A 23280-nucleotide genomic window follows, 5' to 3' on the forward strand; every position below is an offset into this window, starting at 1 on the left:
CAGGCTTGCATTTAATCTGGACAGATCGTCGTAAAGAAACAATTGAGTCAAAAGCTGGTGGTCCATTTTCCTTTATTCTAGACTCACACTTGGCAGGCAAGTAGAAACACACAGAGGGAGAACACTGCCCTTTCCATTCAGGGCTCCCAAAGCCACTGACTCATTGGAGTTTTCCTAGAATCAAAGGTTTCCACCTCACCAGACTTATTCACCTCTGTTCCCCATCTCCTTCTCCTGCACAAACTGGCTTCTCCTTCACCATTCCTCCATTTTGGCTGCCTCCTCCAAGTGGGCTCCCTGCCCTGCTACAGCATGGGCTCCTCCTCCGGACATCAACGTGGTCATTCTCCCCAAAATGGCCTCCTAGCTCCTCCTTTTAAAACCTTTCAGCACAAAAACCCCTCCCCCAACACACATTAGCATAACCAAGCCCCTTCCCCAGCAAGAAGGGCGATTAGTTGTATCATGTGAGAGCAGCGGCCATCTTTAGCAGAGTAAGCAAAAAATAACTTATCTGCCCAACATCCCACCCCTTTGCTCACTCTGCAATCCATAATCCACACTACCAGCATTCCTGTGCAAGGATATCAGGCACATTACACAAATTACAACAACAGCACAAGTCATACAATTTCAACAATTACAAAGATACACTTCACCAGTCTCTGAGCACTTTGCCCAAAGCACAAAATGTCCTCAGAGCTTCTCTCCAATTGGATGAAAAGCTTGCTGGTGCAGGAGAGCTGCCCCGCCCCCCATCATGGTATTTCACATTGTCCAAAGTCCATAAATTCACCCCCAAGAAAGGAGCCAGTGCCCACTCTGGTCATAGTCGAGGGATCAGTCCATGCACATGGGGCCTGCCTCCTCCCTCATCCCAGAAATCCTGGCAGCTTTTAAGCTGTCCCAAGGAGGAGCACGTGGCAATGGCAGCAGTATTTCCACCTCCACTCCAGAGACATCCACCCATTTGCCCCCAAAATCTCAGCAAACCCACCAGCGGCTTAGCGGGCACTCTCTGCCATTCCAGCTGCCACTTGGCAGTGCAAGCCCGGCTCCTGGGCCAGCCGGCTGTCCTCCTGCCACAGCCACTGCCATTTACTTCATGAAGCCTGGAGACTGCAGCTTCAGCTCCAGCCTCAGCCCTGGCTTCCCGCTGCTGCTGGCTCTCCACAATCTTCAGGGCAATCTGCACCTCACACACCTGTGATTCCTTCTCCAGAGGCTGCTCCGTTTCCAGGTAAAACTCTCTAACCTGGTCGGCCTCCTGCTCCGGCACTTCCTCCAGCTCCAGGGTTGGCATCTCTTTCTCCTGCACTTGCTCCAGCTCCTTCTGCTGCTCGGTGTGCAGGTTCTGGGCAGCCTCTTCCACAGAGCTCTCCGTTTCTTCATGCATGGCTATAAACACCAGCCAGCCTGTGGTCCCCAAAAGGACAGTCAGGGGGAACCACAACAGCAGCCAGAAATAGTCCTCTATTTCACTGATCAATGGTGGTAAAGGTGCCATACCAATCTGATCTGAATCCTGCCACAGACTATGCCAAATGTAAGGCCAGTAGTGGCCACCATCACATTTGCCTGGCTCTCGCAGGTTTGCATTTAATTCAGACAGATTGTAAAGAAACAATTGAGCCAAATACTGGTGGCCCATTTTCCTTTATTCTAGACTCACACTTGGCAAGCAAGTAAAACACACAGCAGGAAAACACTTCCCTTTCCATTCAGGGCTCCCAAAGCCACTGACTCTTTGGTGTTTTCCTAGAATCAAAGGCTTCCACCTCACTAGTCTTTTTCATTCTGTTCCCCATCTCCTTCTCCTGTACAAACTGGCTTCTCCTTCATCATTCCTTTATTTTGGCTGCCTCCTCCAAGTGGGCTCCCTGCCCTGCTACAGCATGGGCTCCTCCTCCGTACAACAACGTGATCATTCTCCCCAAAACGGCCTCCTAGCTCCTCCTTTTAAAACCTTTGTGGTGCGGAAGCCCCTCCCCCAGCAACTAGCATAACAAGCCCCTTCCCCAGCAAGAAGGACAATTAGCTGTATCACGTGAGAGCATCACCATATGAGAGCAGCAGCCATCTTTAACAGAGTGAGCAAAAAATAACTTATCTGCCCAACATAGACATTTTCTATAATAAAATCATTGCATGTTTCATGTAAGCTTAATGTCTCTTTCTTGAAGGACTCATACTACCACAGCTGCTCATTTCATCCCTATTGGAATTGATCTAGTACTGCTCACAGCAATAACCAGCTCCATCATGCGCCTGCTATTGGCTCTTCTGCCTTTGCTGTCTCGCTTTCCCAGTCCCTCACTCCTATTTCCTAGAATCACTTCTCTAATAAACTCCTTGAAGTCCCCAGGGTTCTATTTTGGGGGACACCTAACCTAAAACAAACCTATTTCTACAGAATAACATTACTAGATAAATCTTTTGGGTATACATTCGGAGTCTGAAACAATTTGTCCTGAAAATACTATTATCCTTTTTTCCATTTGTCTCCCATCCTAACATTCATTCAGTCAGCTTCTCTTATTCTCAATTTCCCTGTGCCCTCTCCTAGGTATTTATGCCTGTACCATTTTTTTTTTTTGTATTTTTCTGAAGCTGGAAATGGGGAGAGACAGTCAGACAGACTCCCACATGCACCCGACAGGGATCCACCCGGCATGCCCACCAGGGTGACACTCTGCCCACCAGGGGGCGTCGCTCTGCTGTGACCAGAGCCACAATAGTGCCTGGGGCAGAGGCCAAGGAGCCATCCCCAGAGCCCAGGCCATCTTTGCTCCAATGGAGCCTTGGCTGCGGGAGGGGAAGAGAGAGACAGAGAGGAAGGAGAGGGGGGGTGGAGAAGAAAATGGGCGCTTCTCCTATGTGCCCTGGCCGGGAATCGAACCCGGGTCCCCCGCACACCAGGCCGATGCTCTACCGCTGAGCCAACTGGCCAGGGCTGCCTGTACCATTTTAAAATATAGTGCCTGTCTCTATCACTATCTGGCACCATAGTATAGTATCATTCCTCAACAATATACATTACCCCTCCATTTCCCCACCTTTTTAAACTATAGTGTGACCAACTAATTTGCCTAGCCAATAAAATGTAAAGGAAGCGATAGGTATTACTTTTAAGTGGAAGCTTTAACAGCCAGAACTTACTTCACTATGCTTTCTTTCCCTCTTTCACAGAGGCAAGTAATATTAATCAGATAAGGAATTTTCATCATTTGGGGACCTATTATGATAAAGGTGTGGAGCAGTCACACCTGAACCATAATGGACATAAACCATAGGTAATAAAGATTTACAGTGATACCTTGACACATGAGCACTTTAAATCGTGAGCAATTTGAGAGACGAGCAGTCACTCACAGGATTTTTTGCTTTAAGTCTCGAGCGGATATTTAAATCACGAGCTTCGGACACCTGCTAGGTAGCCTGCTGAACATTCTGAAAGGGACGAAAAAACAAACTTCCATGGAAAGGTTTTTGTTGAAACGGCCTTTAAGTGAAAGCAGGAAAAATGTGGTGAAAAAGCCAAAAATCAGTGAAGAAAATGATGATTGTTGGGCAAATGAGTTTGTAAAATTTGTATTTTCTGAGTTTGCTCACTTTTATTGGTAAAAATGGTGCTAGGCAGCTGTCTGTGAAATTGCTAATTACCTTCCTGCTTGGAAAGGGCCATTGTTATGCTAATGTTGTTGAAGGTGGGATTTTTGCACCAAAAAGTTTTGAAAAGAGCAGAGGAGAAGGGAAAAGAGAAGGAAGCCATACAATGATGACTAAGCAAAGTAAAAAAATAGCAATTAAGTTTAGCAATAAAGTTACATATCATACATAGTGTGTAAGTTAAATTTTGCAATTAAATGTAGCATTAAGTGTGTAGAGAGTAAGTTATGTTAAGCAATAATGCATGAAATGAAAACCTCCTCCACCTGACTCCTCCCCCTCCACCAGCATCTTCACCTGACCTTGAAGGTAAATATACTTCATAAACCGGTTTATTTCTTCACATTCTCTCTTATTATGTATATATATGTACCTGTTATTTATAAAATACATTTTCTTAATTAAAATCATATAAAACAAAAAAATTCATGTGGTTTTTGGGGGCTGGAGTGGATTAATTGCATTCCCGTTAATTTAAATGGGTAAATTTGATTTGACACACAAGTAAATTGAGTCACAAGCTCGGCCATGAAATGAATTAAACTCATGTATCAAGGTACCACTGTATTGTGATAAGCCACTGAGATTGGGGATCATTTGTTACTGAAGCAAATTTAAGACTCCTGACAGGTACATAATGCTTTATTTGAGCTGGCTATAACTTTACAGACTGACTGACCCACCTGTCTCCCACAAGATATATGAAACATACTGCCTCAGTTATTCCTAAATCATTTTCATTTTCTAGTCCTTGAAGACTTTATCCCCATTTGTATCCCATCTTATTTTCTTCTGATATATACCCCTGGCATTGATAACAGTAAATTCTGCTTCAAGTATACATTCTAAAAATTTAAGTGCCAAATGGCTTTTATAAGTCATTTTTCTCTATCTCATTATATTCTGTAGAAAACAACTTCATCCCAGTTGTATGTGGGCCATAGTCAGACTTGTCAAAATAGAAGCAAACACTTCGTTTTTGAAAGTTATATCAGCATCTTAAAATTTTTTCTTCTTCATTTTACAGTTTAAGAAGTACATCACAGGAAAGGGTGATATAGTCAATGAAATAATTAAGGATTTAGGCATAATTCATAACTACAGTGATACACAAAGCCACAAAAAGTAGGCTAATATATGATTGTAAAAATTGTTTCTAAAATGCACATACATATCTCAATGTTAAATGACAACTAAGTCATTAATTAGAAAAGTAAACAGAACTAGATCAGGAAGAAAAATACAGTATTATTTATGTTACTTCTAACTGATGCATGTAATTTAAGAAGCTAACACTAACCATTCATTTTCTGAGTATCATTTTAGATTTACATTTTGTTCTTTTTGTTTTATTTTAAGAGTAAAGTGCTAAGAAAAGCAGAATGTATTTTTTATTATGTTTAACTGACCCTTCCCCCCAAAAAAACACAGTACTTTAAAATATGAATGTATGATGACCTGTGTGCCACGTATGCAGGTGTTTTAACCTACCCTTTTCTTAAGAAAAGTAACCTGTATGAAACTGAATTCTATATACTGAGTCAAAGCCAATCAGTACTCATTGTAATAAATATTCTTATGTACTTTGATTCATTCAGTTTCTTCTTAGTCATGAGCTAGTTCTTCTCCCTGATGATGCCTGGTCTTTATCTATTAAGAGTTGTGTCATATTTTCTATAAAGATATTAAAATTTACAGCAAATATTTTGCTCATAGATTATAAGAAAAAACAAACTGTCAGCAAGAAATATTGTAATAAAACAACTTCTGTGCTTATGGCAACTTTGAATTTATTATTTAAAAGTGTTGACTTATACTCAGTCAAGACTAACCAAGTTATTAGTATATGTAAAGCACCCGAATATGACTGTCAAAAGATACAAAACTACATTGAAAAATTGATAGTCTAATGGGGCGGGGGGCACAATGTCAAATCAATATGAGAAACACATAAGAGCATATGGTAGCTTTATATACATTCATATGCATGCATATGTGGGACTATACATATATGTGTATAATATGTTTGTATCTATGTATAACCTCTACACATGTTGAAAATTTGCTGTTTGAAGTAATAATCATTCAATCTATTAGGCACTCAGTAAATTTTTATTTAAAAATGAGTCAATGGCCCTGGCCGGTTGGCTCAGTGGTAGAGCGTCTGCCTGGCGTGCGGGGGACCCGGGTTCGATTCCCGGCCAGGGCACATAGGAGAAGCGCCCATTTTCTTCTCCACCCCCCCTCTCCTTCCTCTCTGTCTCTCTCTTCCCCTCCCGCAGCCAAGGCTCCATTGGAGCAAAGATGGCCCAGGCGCTGGGGATGGCTCCTTGGCCTCTGCCCCAGGCGCTAGAGTGGCTCTGGTCGCGGCAGAGCGATGCCCGGAGGGGCAAAGCATCGCCCCCTGGTGGGCAGAGTGTCGCCCCTGGTGGGCGTGCCGGGTGGATCCCGGTTGGGCGCATGTGGGAGTCTGTCTGACTGTCTCTCCCCGTTTCCAGCTTCAGAAAAAAAAAAAAAAATGAGTCAATGAATTAGACCTTAAAAATTAAAAACCAACCCTGGTTGGTTGCTCAGTAGATAGAGCATCAGCCTTGCATGTGGACATCTCAGGTTCAATCCCTGGTCAGGGCACACAAGAGAAGCGACCATCTGCTTCTCTTCCCTTCCACTTTCCCTTCTAACTCTCTTCTCTCACAGCCAGTGGCTCAGTTAGTTCGATAATTGGCCCTGGGTACTGAGTATAGTTCTGTTTGTCCAAGCTTTGCTTTTAGGCACTGGAGATAGTTCAGTTGTTGATTCGAGCATCAGCTCCAGACAGGGACTGCTAGGTGGATCCCGGTAAGGGCACATGTAGGAGTTTGTCTCTATCTCCCCTCCTCTCACTTAAAAATAAAAATAAAAAAACCAATTTTACAATTATCTTAGCAGACTGTACTTCCAAGCTTTACAAAATTTGAGCCAGAAGTAGTTTGGATGACTGTAGCTTATTTCTACAAATTAATTCCAACCTCTAAGAAAGATTTGCACCACTAAGCATGTGTGTAAGAAAATATCATAAGTGCAGTTCCAAATATTCCAAAAGGTTTCAAGCATCAGACAGAAGTGCTAGAATAAGTGTTGAAAACTCTAAAGTGTTCTATTAAAGGAGATATGCTTTCATTTGAATAAATTCTGGAATGTTTATCATTTGTTCACTTCATAAATTCTAATTGTTTATCAGTTGTGATTGTCTAATAATCTGGACTGACCAGCAGTATAATGGACTTCTTCATAATCTACTGTAAAGTACCATGGATGAAATCTATGTTGGTAACAATTATTGAAAATATTATATCAGAATGAAAAAGATCAACGATTATTAAGAAAGTATTCTAATTAGAAACAAACACACACCCGATGTTCTGGAAATCAAATTTACAGTTTACTCAGAGTAAGAATTTAGAGCCTAAGCTCTAAATAAAAGTTCGGTGAAGATAAAGGGTTCCTACAGCTACTGATGCTGGAGTAGCTTATTGTAGATTGCTTCTGCTAAGAACTGGAAAATTTACCCTAAACATTTTTTTAATGTGTTGAAGATATTGGAGAGCCAGAAAAGCAGCCAGAACTTGAGAACTTAGCATCACAAAGAGAAGAAAAGTTCTGGTAGCTCTATAGTTCTATGACATTTTTTTTTTCCTTTAAGGCATTTACCAGTATTTAAGTGACAGAGCTGGGATCCTAAGAAACAGATTAAACAGCAGTGGTGGATGGTCTGAAAACTGAGCAGAGCATTCTAGAGTTTCACATGACTAGGGAAACAAAAATTAGAATTCAGGACCAACCATAAAGGTAGGAGTCTATTGAGGATCTAAACTTTTAATTAGGACTCTACAAAGGTTATTCTATAGGGGTTAGCATTAACAAGAATTAGGTTCATTATCACAAAGACTGAAATTCCATTTCAAACTTATTCCTAAACTGAATTAGGTATTCTGTCCCTAGTTTAATTGCCTATCAGGAAGCAGAATAAAAGTTCCCTGGAAGAAAATAATGTCAGCCAGAGCTTCAGATAATCAGTTTTTCATAGGCAATGTCAAGCATTCAACCAAAGTCATCAGCCTTGCCAAGAGACAGGAACAAATAATTTTAAAAAATTAGGGAAAAACATAATAGAAACAGATCCTTAGAAGATCACAATATTGCCTGACCAGGAGGCAGCACTGTGGATAGAGCATTGGACTAGGCCACAGAGGACCCAGGTTCGAAACCCTGAGGTCACAGTTCGAGCGCAGGTTTCATCCAGCTTGAACGCGGTTGTCACTGGCTTGAGCATGGGATTATAGACATGATCCCATAGTCGCTGGCTGGAGCCCAAAGTCGCTGGCTTGAGCATGGGATTATAGACATGATCCCATAGTCGCTGGCTGGAGCCCAAAGTCGCTGGCTTGAGCATGGGATTATAGACATGATCCCATAGTCGCTGGCTGGAGCCCAAAGTCGCTGGCTTGAGCATGGGGTCACTTACTCTGCTATAGCCCCCTAGTCGAGGCACATATGAGAAGCAATCATTGAACAACTAAGGTGCTGTGACTAAGAATTGATGTTTCTCATCTCTCTCCCTTCCTGTCAGTCTGTCCTTGTCTGTCCCTATCTGTCCATCTCTCTGGCTCTCTCTCTTTCTCTGTCAAAAAAGAAAAGATCACAATATTGACTTTAAAATATTTAAAATTAGTATGTTTATTAAAATAGATGAAGGATTTCACCAAAAAAGTAGAATTCATAAAGAAAAATTAATCGGAAATTATAGAACATAAAGACAACAATATTAAGAATGAAATAAATATGTAAAAACTTTTTATCAATCAGAAGAATCTATAGTGGTACCTTGAGATACAATTTAATTCGTTCTGTAACCAAGCTTGTAAGTCAATCAACTCATATATCAAACTGCCGATACTGGACCCGTGCGCCCGGCGCCAACTGGCGGCATCTTCCTGAATCACGACTCGTATCTTGGAATTTCACTCGGATCTCAAACAAAAATACGGACCGAGTCACAGCTCATATCTTAAAAATTCTTATGTTGGTCTGTTCGTATCTCAAGGTACCACTGTATTAATAATAAAATACCCATCCTGAATGAATAGAAAAAACAATAGCAATAGAGAAATGAGTATAAGAGACCTGTGGGAAATAATGAAAATGTTTAATATAAAGGCAGTGGAGGCCCTGGCCGGTTGGCTCAGTGGTAGAGCGTTGGCCTGGCATGCAGGAGTCCTGGGTTCGATTCCCAGCCAGGGCACACAGGAGAAGCACCCATCTGCTTCTCCACCCCTCCCCTTCCCCTTCCTCTCTGTCTCTCTCCTCCTCTCCTGCAGCCAAGGCTCCACTGGAGCAAAGTTGGCCCAGGCACTGAGGATGGCTCAATGGCCTCTGCCTCAGGTGCTAGAACAGCTCTGGTTGCGACAGAGCGATGCCCCAGTTGGGCAGAGCATCGCCCCCTGGTGGGCATGCCGGGTGGATCCCAGTCAGGCGCATGCGGGAGTCTGTCTAATTGCCTCCTCATTTCCAGCTTCAGAAAAATACAAATAATAATAATAATAATAATAATAATAATAATAATAAGGCAGTGGAAATCCCAAGGAGAATAAACAAAGAGGATGGTAGAAACTACATTTTAAAATGTCCCCAAACTTATGAAAGATATCAAGTTAAAGATTCAAGTGGCTATACAAATTTCACTCAGAATTTTTAATAAGTAAGCACAGCTATGCATATTATAACTAACATTGCTAAAAATTATGATTTAGGGGTATACAAACTTTCTATAAAGGGCCAGAGAGAAAATATTTGAGGTGTTGAGGGCCATACTACACTATCCCTGTTGCAACTATTCAACTCTGCCATAAGCAGTCATAAATAATATGTAAACAAATGGGAATGGTTATGTTCCAGTAAGCAGGCAGTGAGCCACATTTGGTCCATGGCCATAATTTGCTACAGACAAAGAGGAAAATTTAAAAGCAGCCAGAGAAAAGAAAACATCACTTTTAACAAAGCAGCAGGACCGATAGTTGAATTTTCAGAAGTGATGAAAACTAGAAGAAAATAAAATTGCATTTTTAACTTGCTGAGTAAAATAAATGCCAGACTTCCAACTCAATCTTAAAGAATGTGAACTATCTCTCAAAAATGAAGGCAACATACAGATCTTTCCAGGAAAGCAAAAACTAAGACTATTTGTCAACAGAAAATTCTCCCTATAAGAAATACTAAAGAGAATACTTCAGAGAGAAGTAAAACAATCCCAGGCAGAAGCATGGGAACAAAGGAAGAAATGAAAATTGCTAAACAAGATAAATATGTGGCTAAATCTAAATGGATTCTTATTGTAATAAACAATACTGAATATGTTTTACATCGATTAAACTGTGTGTACACTTAATACACAAGACAGAAATAATACAAGGAACAAGATGAATTAAAATTAAAGAGTACAAACATGTAAGAATTGTCTAGGAAGTGGTAAAACTCTTATTCTATTTTATATTCTATTAAGTGAAAGAAACATTTTTAATCTTTGGTATATATCCACTAAAATAATAGTAGAAAGACTTTATAAACAATAAAAAGAGAGAAAATAAAATATTTTTGAAAACTTTGATTAGATAAGACAAAATATGCAGAATAGGTGGGAAAGAACATAAAACAGGGAAAAACAAACATAAAGAGAGTAATATGATAGACTTAAATCCATTTAAATTACCGTGCATTAAATGTAAATAGATCAAATGGGAACAAAACAACAGTCAATATGGCTAAAAAGCTAGCAATCTGCTTAACTTAAAGGCTATACACCTTAAATATAGAAAAAGAAAACATAAAAAATAAAAGAATGGATAAAGTCTTGTCATACAAATCTAACCTAAAAATAGTTGATATAAATATATTAAAATCAAACAAATTAGACTTTGAGATAATGTAATACTTTAGATAACAAAGAGCATTTCATATTGATATAGAGAACAAAACCAAACCATAAAAATTAAAATGTTACTTGTAGGCCTCTAAAAAAATATATATCTTAAACATATGTAAAGCAAAAATAAAGAATAATTAGGGAAATTTATAATAAAAAATAAGATGTTTATTCATATTTTAACAATTGTAAGAATAAATAAAAAGTAAAACTATATTACATTTGAATAAATAAGTCAATTAGCACATATAGAAAACTGCACCCTTGATGAAAGAATGCACATTTCCTCATAATACACATAGAATATTTATAAAAATTTACATTATTAAAAACTAAACCAGAAAGCAAGTTTCAATAAATTTGAAAAAAATGGAACCACTCAGTACATGTTTTCTGATCAAAATAGAATTAAGCCACAAAAAAGTGTACAAAAGACAACTAGAAAACTGAAAACTCCAAATGCTTAGAAAGTAAATAATGAATTTCAGAGTAACTCAAGGGTGAAAGAAGAAATCCTCAGTGGAAATTAGAATGTGAAAATTGTTAAGTTTAAACTTAATAATAATTAAAATAAAGTATGTTAAGAATTGTAGGATATTGGTAGTGTACTTGCAGATATTTAGCTTTAAATACATGTATTAAAATAAAAGACAGCCTGACCTGTGGTGGTGCAGTGGATAAAATGTTGACCTGGAATGCTGAGGTCGCCAATTTGAAACCCTGGACTTGCCTAGTCAAGACACATATGGGGGTTGATGCTTCTTGCTCCTCCTTGCCTTCTCTCTCTCTCTCCTCTCTAACAAAAAAAAACAAAAAAAAAGAAAAAGAAAAAAAAGTTAAAAAAAAATAAAATAAAATATAAACAGCCTGAAATTGATTTACAAAATACTCACCTCAAGAAAATAACAAAGTTGCCTGACCAGGCTGTGGCACAGTAGAAAGAGCGTCAGATTGTAGAGGACCCAGGTTCAAAATCGCAAGGTTGCCGGTGTGAGAGCAGTTTATCCGGCTTGAGCATGGGCTTACCAGCTTGAGTGCAGGGTTGCTGGCTTGACCAAGGGGTCACTTGCTCTACTGTAGCCTCCCAGGTCAAGGCACATATGAGAAAGTGATCGGTGAACAACTAAGGTACCACAACAAAAAATTGATGCTTCTCATCTCCCTCCTTGTCTGTCTGCCCATCCCTCCCTCTGTCTCTCTTTCTGTCTCTGTCACACACAAAAAAGAAAGAAAATAACAAAGTTAAACCCCAAGATAAAGATACTGCAGGTAAAATAGAAAGCTGTGGGTCAAATAACTTTGTAAATATGATATATATGTTTGCTCGCTTATAGTTTGCATTGGGTGTGGGGGACAGGCTGTAAGCAGGCAGGGTCATTATAGCCTAAGGCTTAGTTTTAAGACTAAGCCTTTCCCACGCTTTTAATACTAAGCTTTTCCCCACACCCTTGACTGTTGGCATGATGCAGGGTGGTGCACTCTTATGAGAAATCCCATTTATGCCCCAGATAAGTGGCTTTGTATCAGAGACATCCTTATTTGTATACTGGCTTAAAGGCTTTAATTTCTACACTATAAAATAAGGGAGACCAGGGGCTCTCTCTCTCTCAGTTCTTGAAATTAGCATTACAGAGGAGAGGCAGCTAAGATGGCAGAGTGCTGAAGGAGAAGCCAGTTCTGCAGAGAGGAGGAGATGGGGAACAGAGGTGAATAAGGCTGGTGAGGTAGAAACCTTTGATTCTAAGAATACTTGGATGGTCAGTGGCTTTGGGAGCCCTGAATGGAAGGGAAGTGTTTTCCCACTGTGTGTATTTCTCGCCTGCAGGGTGCGAGAGCTAGGAGTAAAGGTAATGGCCCACCAGTTCTTGGCTCCATTGTTTCATTACCGTCTGTCTGAATCTAATGCGAACCTGCACGGGCCAGGCAGCTGTGATGGTGGCCGTGGCTACTGGCCTTACAAAAGCAATATAATTGAACACAAGATTGAAATTCAGAAAATAAAAACATTCAAAATTTTGTTTGGTTTTTTAAAAATAATAATGTAAATAACAGGCTAATCAAGAATAAAAAGATGAAATACAAAATAACAAAAAGAATAGATATCACTAAGATCTTACAGATATTACAAAGAAATAAATGGTTATTATGAACAAGTATATCCAGATGAAAATGAAACTATAGAAGAAAAAATTTTAAATATAGATAAGAATGCCTATCAAAACTAATACAGAAAAAATAAAGAATATGAATAATTTTATATGAGATAAATTGAGCCCATAAGAAATTATTCTGGTGTATAGGGCTCCACTAATAACTTTATTCAAAATCTTAATAAAGAAAAAATACCATTCTGACACAAAAGTATTACAAAGAAAAGTAGAGAAATTCCCATATCAACCTGTTTTATGCGTCCAGTATATACTTGACTCAACAAACCAATATGGAAAAGGAAAATTATAGGCTAATACTCTTCAGAATTTACATTCAAAAATATTTTAGAAATTAAATCTAAGTATATATAGAATGAATAACATATCATGACCAAGTAAGGTTCATTTCATGTTTTCAAATTTGATGTAACTAAGACTATACTTTCAGGGATCATTTCTATAGTTTGTCAAATTTGATATAACATTAAAAAAATCAAACTATGAAATATGAAATTAGCAGTCTTTCCCACTTACATTCCCTAAAATGCCACTCACTTTAGATAATCAAGAGTTTGCTTTACTCTCAACAAACCAGACTACACCATTAAAATAGCATTTATCACCCACTTGTGTAAAGGAATCATTACATTTCTCATGTAATGGACTCAAGGGAAAATCTAAATTTGGCATTACATTTGGGCATCTATTATATTTTTAACTTCACTTTTAAAAAATTCACCAGTAATATATTAATACATTCTTATTAATGGAAGTACAAATAGTACAAGTAAAAGTAGAAGTTTTGCTTGAAGGTCCAATATTCTAACTTCTAAGTTCCAGTTAGTTGACCCTCCAGAGACCACCATTTTGATCACTGTGGAGCAGGGGTTCAGAATGTCAGCACAACTGACTGATGTTGCAGGTGGGATCACTCTTCTTGAGGGGCGGTCCTAAAGAATCCCTGACTTCTGACCAGGTGGTGGCGCAGTGGATGGAGCGTCGAACTGGGATGCGGTCGGAAGAATCCCTGACTTCTATCCCCTACTTGTCAGTAGCTTTCCCCTGCCCCCATCTCTGACAACCAAAACTGTTTCTAGGTATTGCCAAATGTTACCAGGGGGGTAAAATCAGTCATGATTTAGAACTGCTAACTAGAATATATCATTTGAGACTTTTTACCATGCTTTTATATACAGTATAGCACTTTATATATAGATACTGAAATATGTAGGGATCTGTATATATATTTACATAAATCCATATGTAGAGATATTATAGCATTTTCTTCAGCCTTCATGTATATAATATATATTATATATAATATATTTATTCTGCATTGTGATTTTTTTCACCTAACAGTTGATATTAAAAATATTTTAACATCAGTTCTTTAGTCTTTTTATTTGCTGTTATTTCTTTAAAAGAATTTATTTTTTTAACCACAAACATAAAAATTGACTTAGGTACATTCAACCTGCTAGACAAAATGTTCCACATATTTGCTCCCAGTTGTGTCTAAAATGAATGCCTTTTTGCCTTTTCAGTCTGTATGAGAGTCTCTTTTGCTTTTTATTTCTACTGGACAAAATAAAAATATGCAATATCAATATTTCAAAATGCCCTCAGTAATCTCTTACATGGTCTCTAAATTGTCCCCATCCCTATCCTGGCCTTTCTGATGAAGGAGCCACATTGTCTAGGTGTATAAATAAGCCTCGGGTTTCATTCATGCAGTACCTATCACAGTCTGTTTTCTTTCCTTGGGCATTTTCAGGCTAAGCATTATTGCAGCTATAAATCACCCATTCACAGACTCATTTCCCCGAAAGGGCCTAAGAGCCTCTTGTGTGTTCTGTAGTTGAGAAAAAAATTGATCTGAGAGAGAAGCTGTGTGGCGAAATGGAAAAGATTCTAGATCAGAAGTGAAAGGCAGGTTCTGCTTTGATACACCCCAAGCAAGTTGCTTTTTACCCTGAGCCTCAGTTTCCAAATTGGAGTGAGAAGGATTTGAGTAAGATGGTTTTGAGGCTGAAGCTCTGAAGATTCATGACTCCTTTTAGATTGGAAGACCAGTTTTGTGTGTTACATTCAGCTGGCTGATAATTACCCTACTGAGCATCCTCATATGCTCTGTATAGACAAAGTAGAGTTGGGAGTTAGAGCGGTTTCCTGGGCAATTTGTTAGATAGTCTAATAATGAAAAACAAAATGCATTTTAGGCTGGCTTATCAGAAGTATTAAAAACATTTTGTTTTAGCCCTGGCCGGTTGGCTCAGTGGTAGAGCGTCGGCCTGGCGTGCAGAAGTCCCGGGTTCGATTCCAGGCCAGGGCACACAGGAGAAGCGCCCATCTGCTTCTCCACCCCTTCCCCTCTTCTTCCTGTCTGTCTCTCTCTTCTCCTCCCGCGGCAAGGCTCCATTGGAGCAAAGATGGCCCGGGCGCTGGGGATGGCTCCTTGGCCTCTGCCCCAGGTGCTAGAGTGGCTCTGGTCACGACAGATCCACACCCTGGAGGGGCAGAGCATCGCCCCCTGGTGGGCGTGCTGGGTGGATCCCTGTCGGGCGCATGTGGGAGTCTGTCTGACTGTCTCTCCCTGTTTCCAGCTTCAGAAAAATACAAAAAAAAACCCAAAAAAACACACATTTTGTTTTAACTCTCAGTTGAACTGAGCCTTTACCAGTTCATAGTGCTTTTTATAGTCAAAATGTCCATTATGTGTATGTATATCCAGTCACCACATATTTAAATATTTATAATTATATCTGTCAATTATTCCTTGGTAAAGTTAAAAATGTTCATTATGTTTAGTATGAGTTATGGTTTTTCTACATTTAAACTAGTTGGATGTCTTAAAAACTGAACTTAATGAATCATTTTTTTTTTGAATGAATAGAAGCTTGTTTATTGGTCTGAATGCAATTAACCAGATATTTTGTAAATCACTTTGTGAATGGGCCAGACATAGCTTTCTCATGGCAGTTGCAAAATAAGGTTATTTTTTTCTCAAAAAATATACACAGGTATAATCAGTGTTCCTAGGGAATCTCTTATGTAAAAATGATCACAATTTTGATTCTGTAACTCCAAACTCTTAGCATAAATGATTGAATCACAAGAGGTAGAAGCAGCCAATCTAGGCTGGGAAGTAACATATGGGAGAGTCTGAATGAAGAAATTCTTCTCTATGAGGAAAAATAATGGTCAATTACATCAATCAGATCCTTAAGCAAAGTCAGTAGAAATAGTTCTAGTTACTAGACTAAGAACATTTTCCAAGAGAGAAATAGAAATGATAATTGATGAATCCAATATAAAATTTTTAAAAAATTAAAAATAACTCAAAGGTCAGAATAAAAATCCCCACAAATCTTTTGTACTAGAGATGATCTTATTAAGTAATTAAATTAAATAAAACAAGAGCTCCAAGGTAAGATAATTTTAAAAAGATAAATAAACAGGAATTTCAGAGCTGAAATAAATTTAAGATTAAGACTTCATGAGGTAATTGGGAGTAGTAGAGAAAGTAGGAGAATGCTGGTTTTCTAATATTTTAATAAGGAAGGTAAGAGATAGATAAAAATGTAATATTTAAAAAGAATATGATACCAATTTCAATAGGTTTTCACAATATTGTTTTTTAACTTTGGACAGATCATTGAGAAAAACAATAATACATTGTATGGCAAATATTTATTTGATATTCAATTCCTTGTTTCTTTAAGTTTCTTTAATTTTTGTTGAATTTGCATAAAATTAAACTAACCATTCCGATAATTAGTATTTTTAAAATAATGCTATTTTACTGAGTTTTTCTGGTTTATAGTGATATGTCTGTTTTTATCTGTACACAAAGACATTTGGAATGGCATCCACCTGATGGTAATAATAGCTATTTCTGGAGAGTAGAATTGGTTTTAGCTGATTTTTAAATTTTTTGCTGTATGCTTTTCTACATTTCATTAATTCCTTAATGTGAGCATATATCAGTTTCAAAAAAATAAATGCACTTAGAAAACGTGATCAGGTAGAGTGTGTTCCAAATCCTGAGATGAGGCATACAAACATCTCATTTCCTCTTTCTATAGTTGTGACCGGAGACTACTATAAGGAGAACTAGACAAGAATGCAAATATCTTTAGTTCTCAGAAATAAACACTAAGAATTTTTGGATATTCTCACAGCATCATCAAAACTTAAAGAAATGGCGTTTAGTGACTATCTGGTTCAAATATCCGCTTACACTTTTATTTTTTTAATTTGGGGATATGTGTATCCTTGTTAGAAGCTGGAATACACTACAGATTTTGTCAAAAGAAAAGAAAAGTAAAGAAGGTACACAGAAGATTTCATACACATGAGGGAATCCTTGGGATCCTGAAACTCACCCACTGGCACCAGACGACAGTCCTGTGAGTGCTACATGCCTCTGCAAGTAGTGACATCTTGGCTCCCAGACTGTGCTTTGCCAGCCCTTCCCCATTGTTTAGGGGGTGTCACTCTTGTGTACCTTTGTACATATCTGAGGCTACATATTATAATCAAAAGCATGAGATTCACGTGTCAAAAATGACACATAGACCCAATAACTAGAACAGAGATGTATTGTTGATGCTAAAAATAAATTATCCTCCACAAGAGCATAGATCAGACAAATCATTCTCTGAGGACATGCATGAGGCTTTATAAATGATACCTACACAGCTGCTGAGGCAATCAAGGACAGTCATTGAGCATTATTTGTCTTGAGAAACACAACATTTCAAGACAGAAAAAATTGAGAACAAATGAGTCTAACTCCATGTTTCTGCCACTGCAGAGTTGCTGTCTGCTACCAAACCTATGCATTTTTCTACTCCAGATTCAAGTTCCCAAGGTGACAGCAATTCCGTCACTTGCCTAAGGAGATGAGTTGATCATCTAATACTGCCAGCAAGATGTCGCTGAGAATAAGCCTAAATGTTTCCATTATTTTCATCCCATTACTCTTAGTTATCCCCTACTGGGCCATTTAAATACTGTAATTTCACTCTCTTCTGTTTTTATTTCTGTTAAATATTCACAGGCTATCATTATCTCCACCTGTATTTGTCCCTAAGCATTTTTAATCTTTTCTCATAAGTAAACCTTCCACCATTGTTTTTTTCTCTGAAGACATAAGTGAGTATAAGGGTACCTTCCATTTTTCTTCATCGTATAGGAAAAATATGTTCATTTATAAGTTTCCCAGGAGATAAATCACCTAGATTCCGGGGAGCTGGAAGGTTTTGACAATGTATTACTTGCTCGGCTAATGATGCTTGAATTTGGGAGCTATTCTCATAAAATTGGTCCCGATGGATCATTTGACACAGAGTATGGTGTTGACAATATTGCAGAGAATCCTTCATTGGCTGGCTTTGTCAAAGCACACCACAGCAGTGAGGTCATGAGCTTCAACTTGGATGCCAGCAAGAAATTCATGAGATGTATCTCTAGTGAGAATGATAATGGAGAGTTTATTGGGCAGTGATGAGTTCAGTTTTAATTACTCAACTGTTCTCCAGGCTGCCATGGCCAACAGTTACCATAAAACATATTGCTTGCACCCAAAATGCACCTGTGATTCCTCTTCTCATTTGGAAAGCTCTGAGATGTGTAGATGATGATAGACTACTGTTTTCATGCTCTCTGAGCTACAAGAGAACATTACTGTTCAACTTCCCAATTCAGATTAGGTCCTAGGGCTTAACTCTATGTGTATCAAGTTGATACAGAACCCTTCTGTGAAAGTGAATTGAAAAGTATCTACCTATAAATGAACACTTCCTCCCTCCCCTCTATATTTTACACAGTTGGGTCACAGAAGCAGATGAGCTATAAAAACCATGATTTTCCTGGGTTAGATAGTACACAATGTATAGATAACAGAGGTCTCTAGAACAAAGCATTTTTTGAATCCCAAACACAACAAAAATAGTATTCTGAAAAGTACAGGCTTTCAAACAAGGTGGAATTCTTCTAGGAAAATGATAAAGGCAATATCCATTGTCCTCACCTGTTCCCCATCATTTTCTGTCAACTTCCATGAGCCATTCCAGAATACTGCATGCTAGATTTTCCTACGTGACTAGTTTTTTTGTTTGTTTGCTGTTTGTTTGTTCTTTTCAACTTTACTCACTTCTTTTCTTCTTATCTCTCTGAATATGGCTGTTCCCCCAAGAACTCTTTTCTTGAAGTGGATGTTTCATTTCTCATCAGGAATTCATACTCAATTCTATGTCATCTATGAGTGACTTCCAAAGCTCTATTCTATCCCAGAGGTACAGCCTACATATCCAACTGCCTGCTAGAAATCACCTGAAATTCTCACAAGCAACTTAAATGTGGAATAGCTCAAACTAAATAAAATTTTCCACCCTTACTTTCCTAATTTTGATTAATATCTCCATATTTTCCATTTATCACATTCCAAAACCCAGTATCATCTATGAATCTATTTATTTGTTTGTTTGTTTGTTTGTTTGAGAGAGAGAGAGAGGGCCAGACAGATAAGAAGGGAGAGAAACAAGAAGCATCAACTTATAGTTGTGGCACTTAGTTGTTCATCGATTGCTTTCTCATATGTGCCTTGACGGGGGGGGGGGGGTGCTACAGTGACCCCTTTTCTCAAGCCAGCAACCTTGTCATGTCTATGATTCCACGTTCAAGCTGGATGAGCCCACGCACAAGCCGGCAACCTTGGGCTTTCGAACCTGGGTCCTCTGCATTCCAGGTCTATGCTCTACCCACTGTGCCACCACCTGGTCAGGCTATGAATCATTCTTATTTTCTTGCCTGCTTTCCCTTCTTACCTAATAATGCAGTTTGCTGCCAAGTCCTACTTATTTTCAAAGGAAAATTCTTCAATGCATTTCCTAAGGTCTGTTAAACTTGCTCTCTGCCCTACCTCCCCACGTTCAATCTCTCTCTTCTCTAGTCAGTCTTTTTCATGAATGTTAATGTGTTATGTAGAAAAAAGATTTGCAGTATTGAAGGTGTTTGACAAATATGGCCTAAAAAAGATATGTAACTTCAGGAATTCTTTTAATATCATAATGTAGATTGTGGGATAGAATATACAATGTTTATGAAATTTATTAATAAATGTATCTGTTTTTGAGACAAAAAGTGCTTTTTGGAACACAAAGCACTTTATTAGATTTATCTACCTAAAATATTTACCTTCTAAAATCAATTTTAGTGAAATTTTTTGCTAAAATTCTCATCCTGAAATGTATTATTTTACCAAATGTAATATTAATAAGTTTATCTGCTATTTCCTTTATACCTTGATATGGTCAAGTGATTAGCAAACATTCCCTTGTTTTCCCCTTATTTATAATAGACATTTCAATCCAGTACTCTTCCTCCTTCCTCCTCATCCCACCACAGAACCTTCTGTTAAAATCCATCCACCTTTCAAGGCCCATATTAAATGCCACTTTCTAAAAGGTAATTTTTCAAAGAAAGGTTCTTAAAAGGAAAACAACTAGTAAATTCATTTGTTTTATAGAAATATCATGTATGTGCATTTACATGTGGGGGTATGTGTTAAAGCAATTCAATCTGCCTTACCTAATACAGGAATGTAGCATTTTCAAGGGAAGTACTGCTTTAACAAAAACTGATAAAAGTTGTAGCTGTGAAGAACTCGCGGGACCCGCAACAGGTAGTACAGAAATAGATTCCTCGGTCTAGAAAGCTGGAGACACGTCTGCTAAAAACTGCCATCTACAATCACTGGGAAGGAAGATCAAGTGCGTCCTGAGCCTGCTGCTCTGGAAGCAGCAGACAGAATGTGTCAGAATAGCGGTGCTCACTGGCTGTTTCTTGCTGCTCATAGCAAGTAATTACAGGCAAGGGTTTGCAAACAGAAATTAAACAACATGACAGGATTTTAAGAAGCCGATTATTCATAGATTGCAAAGAATAGGAGATAATTTTTTTAAAAGGCCACTAAGACTTCCTGGTTTAAAAATATAGGAACTCAGCCTTGTGGCAAAGATAGATTAAAGTTGTTATATTTCTACCCCTGTCTTGTTTCAGATAGCCTCAAGGTAAGTGCTATTAATTTGAGAGAAAGAGGCATGGGGACAAGGAAGACAAGAAATATGGAGGATGCATCTAGGCAAAAACTTAGGACATGGTTGCTGCTACCTAGAACTCCCTAGAAGCAAATAGATCAGACTCTACTGAGGTTTTGAGAGAATTATATTGCCAATGAAACCACAAGCCCGGCTGAAAGATACCTTTAACTGCTTAAGTCATAAAACATCCCCTGGGCACAGAACTTGCACCAGCAGCAAGCAGGCTGTGCAAGCTTGGCATGGGCACCTCTGAGCGCTTCAGATGTGGCCGGGAGAGAAACAGGCGGGGAAGAGCATGCTGGAGGGAGTCCGTCCCAGGCAGCAAGCAGGAGAGTCTGAGGACTCTAATCAAGAGACTTTCTGCACTTCACAGCACCTGTTCCCAGGATCCCATCATGGCGCAGGACCAAACTGATGACTCTTCTGCATCCTCTTTTTATTTTATTTTTTAATTTAAATACTTTTCAATTACATTTTGCATTCAGCATTATTTTGTGTTAGAATCAGGTGTACAGCATAGTGGTTAGACAATTATATAGTTTACAAAATTTTCCCCCAGCATTTTCAGTACCGACCTGGCACCATACCTAGTCATTATATTATTGACTAGATTCCCTATGCTGCACTCTACATTCCTTGACTATTTTGTAACTACCAATTTGTACTTCTTAATCCCTTCCCCTTTTTCACCCAGTCCCCTGAACTCCATCCCCTACATCCTTGTCTTTTTAAATGGGAGTTTTTATCGTGTGATCATCCTATCCCTATTCCACTACTATGCATTGTGCATGTCTAGAGGTTCTCAACCAGGGGTGAAGTTATACCCAGGGGACATATGACAACATCTGGAGACAGTTTTCAGAGTCATAACCAGGAGTGGGAGGCTGCCACTGGCATCAGTGATTAGAGACAAAGAATGAGACTAAACATCCAATGTCACATCGTGCTACATAAAGAACTATCCAAACCTATGTTCCTCCTTCAGTTTTGCCATATGAGGTTAGGTGAGTATATAAGTAGAAAATGAGCAGCAGTTTTGTGCATTATTTATTGGTGGCAATTTTAAGAGGGTAGGGGATTCCTACTACACCAGATATATAGACAAAACGCCATGTGATGACAGAGCCACAAAATGGAAAGACCCTGGGTATTTCATTCACTACTCACTGACCAGAAACACCATCTTAGAATGCGCACTTAGAGTATATACAAGGTCTTCTTATTATAGTAGTCTGCCTGCCTTCAGATGGTACATTAGTATAAAGTACCATACTTTAACATATAAAGGTCATAGACATAATTAGATACTTCTTCTATATTCATTTGCATATATCTTTTGTTCAAGTACACATTTCATTACTCAGAATTGTGCACAGGCTACCTACATACACAATAAATAAACAGCATGGCCCCTAACTTTAAGGAGCTTATAAGCTGTTGAGGAAATAAGATGCTTAAATTCACAGCCAATGATACTGAATACAGTTTCAGCAAACACGGTCCTTTGAAAGCCACTTTCGTTTTGTCCATACATTTTCCATGCACAACAATAATTATAAACTTAAATGCCAGCCATAACTTTTCATATTAAACACAACCATTTTCTCCCTTGTCCACATCTGCGAGAGAAAGGGACAGTCTGTGAAATAATAAGGAAGGGAAGCATAGAGGAGCAAATCTTATGTGTCCTTAGGGAGAATCTGTCAAAGGGCAATCTGCCTTGGAAGCTCTTCCTTCTTTCCTAAAATGATGGGGACAGGGAGCCACGCTCAGTGGTCACTAAGGAACCAACCATGAGCTAAAGTTTTAAAAAGGACATGCTGTTTCTAAATTCTAAGAATGTGAGTGTCCCAGGGTAACTAGAATGAAGTTAGGACAATACTCGAGGCACAGCCACTCAGTTTGGCCAATAATCAGAAGAACAACAACAATAATAAAAAGTAAATTTTTAAAAAAAAGCATGGTAGAAGAATTGCTATCATTTTTCTATTTTTAACAACTCCCATTATCTAGCCATTTAAAATGAGCTAAGCACTGTACTCAGTGCTTTATATATAATACCCACTTAACCCCCAACACTATTCTTATCTAGTATTTACTCCATTTTACAAAATAAGAAAATTGGGGCTCAGAAAAGGAAAATGATATGTCCAAGGTCACACATTTGCTGGGCTGGGAGTCAAGGAGATCACTGTGACTCCAGAAATATTTTGACGTTGTGGTCAAGCCTTGGAGATATGAAACTTGTCTTCAAGTAGAGGTCATTGGCAGAAAGCACAGCATTGTGGAGGGAACGCACATGCTGACAGGAGTTGATCGGAGTCTGTCTCTGTTAACTATGACTGCATACCAAACTATTCTACAACTTAGTGACTTAAAAATATTTTTATTTCTATTT

General features: G+C 38.5%; 1 pseudogene; it reads left to right on the plus strand.

Moving 5' to 3' along the window:
- The first annotated feature begins 13209 nt into the window (after window positions 1–13209).
- On the plus strand, window positions 13210–13298 carry LOC136382639 (small nucleolar RNA U3; annotated as a pseudogene).
- The last annotated feature ends 9982 nt before the right edge of the window (window positions 13299–23280 follow it).

The sequence above is a fragment of the Saccopteryx leptura genome, chromosome 10 (genome assembly GCF_036850995.1).
Source record: "Saccopteryx leptura isolate mSacLep1 chromosome 10, mSacLep1_pri_phased_curated, whole genome shotgun sequence".
NCBI lineage: Eukaryota > Metazoa > Chordata > Mammalia > Chiroptera > Emballonuridae > Saccopteryx > Saccopteryx leptura.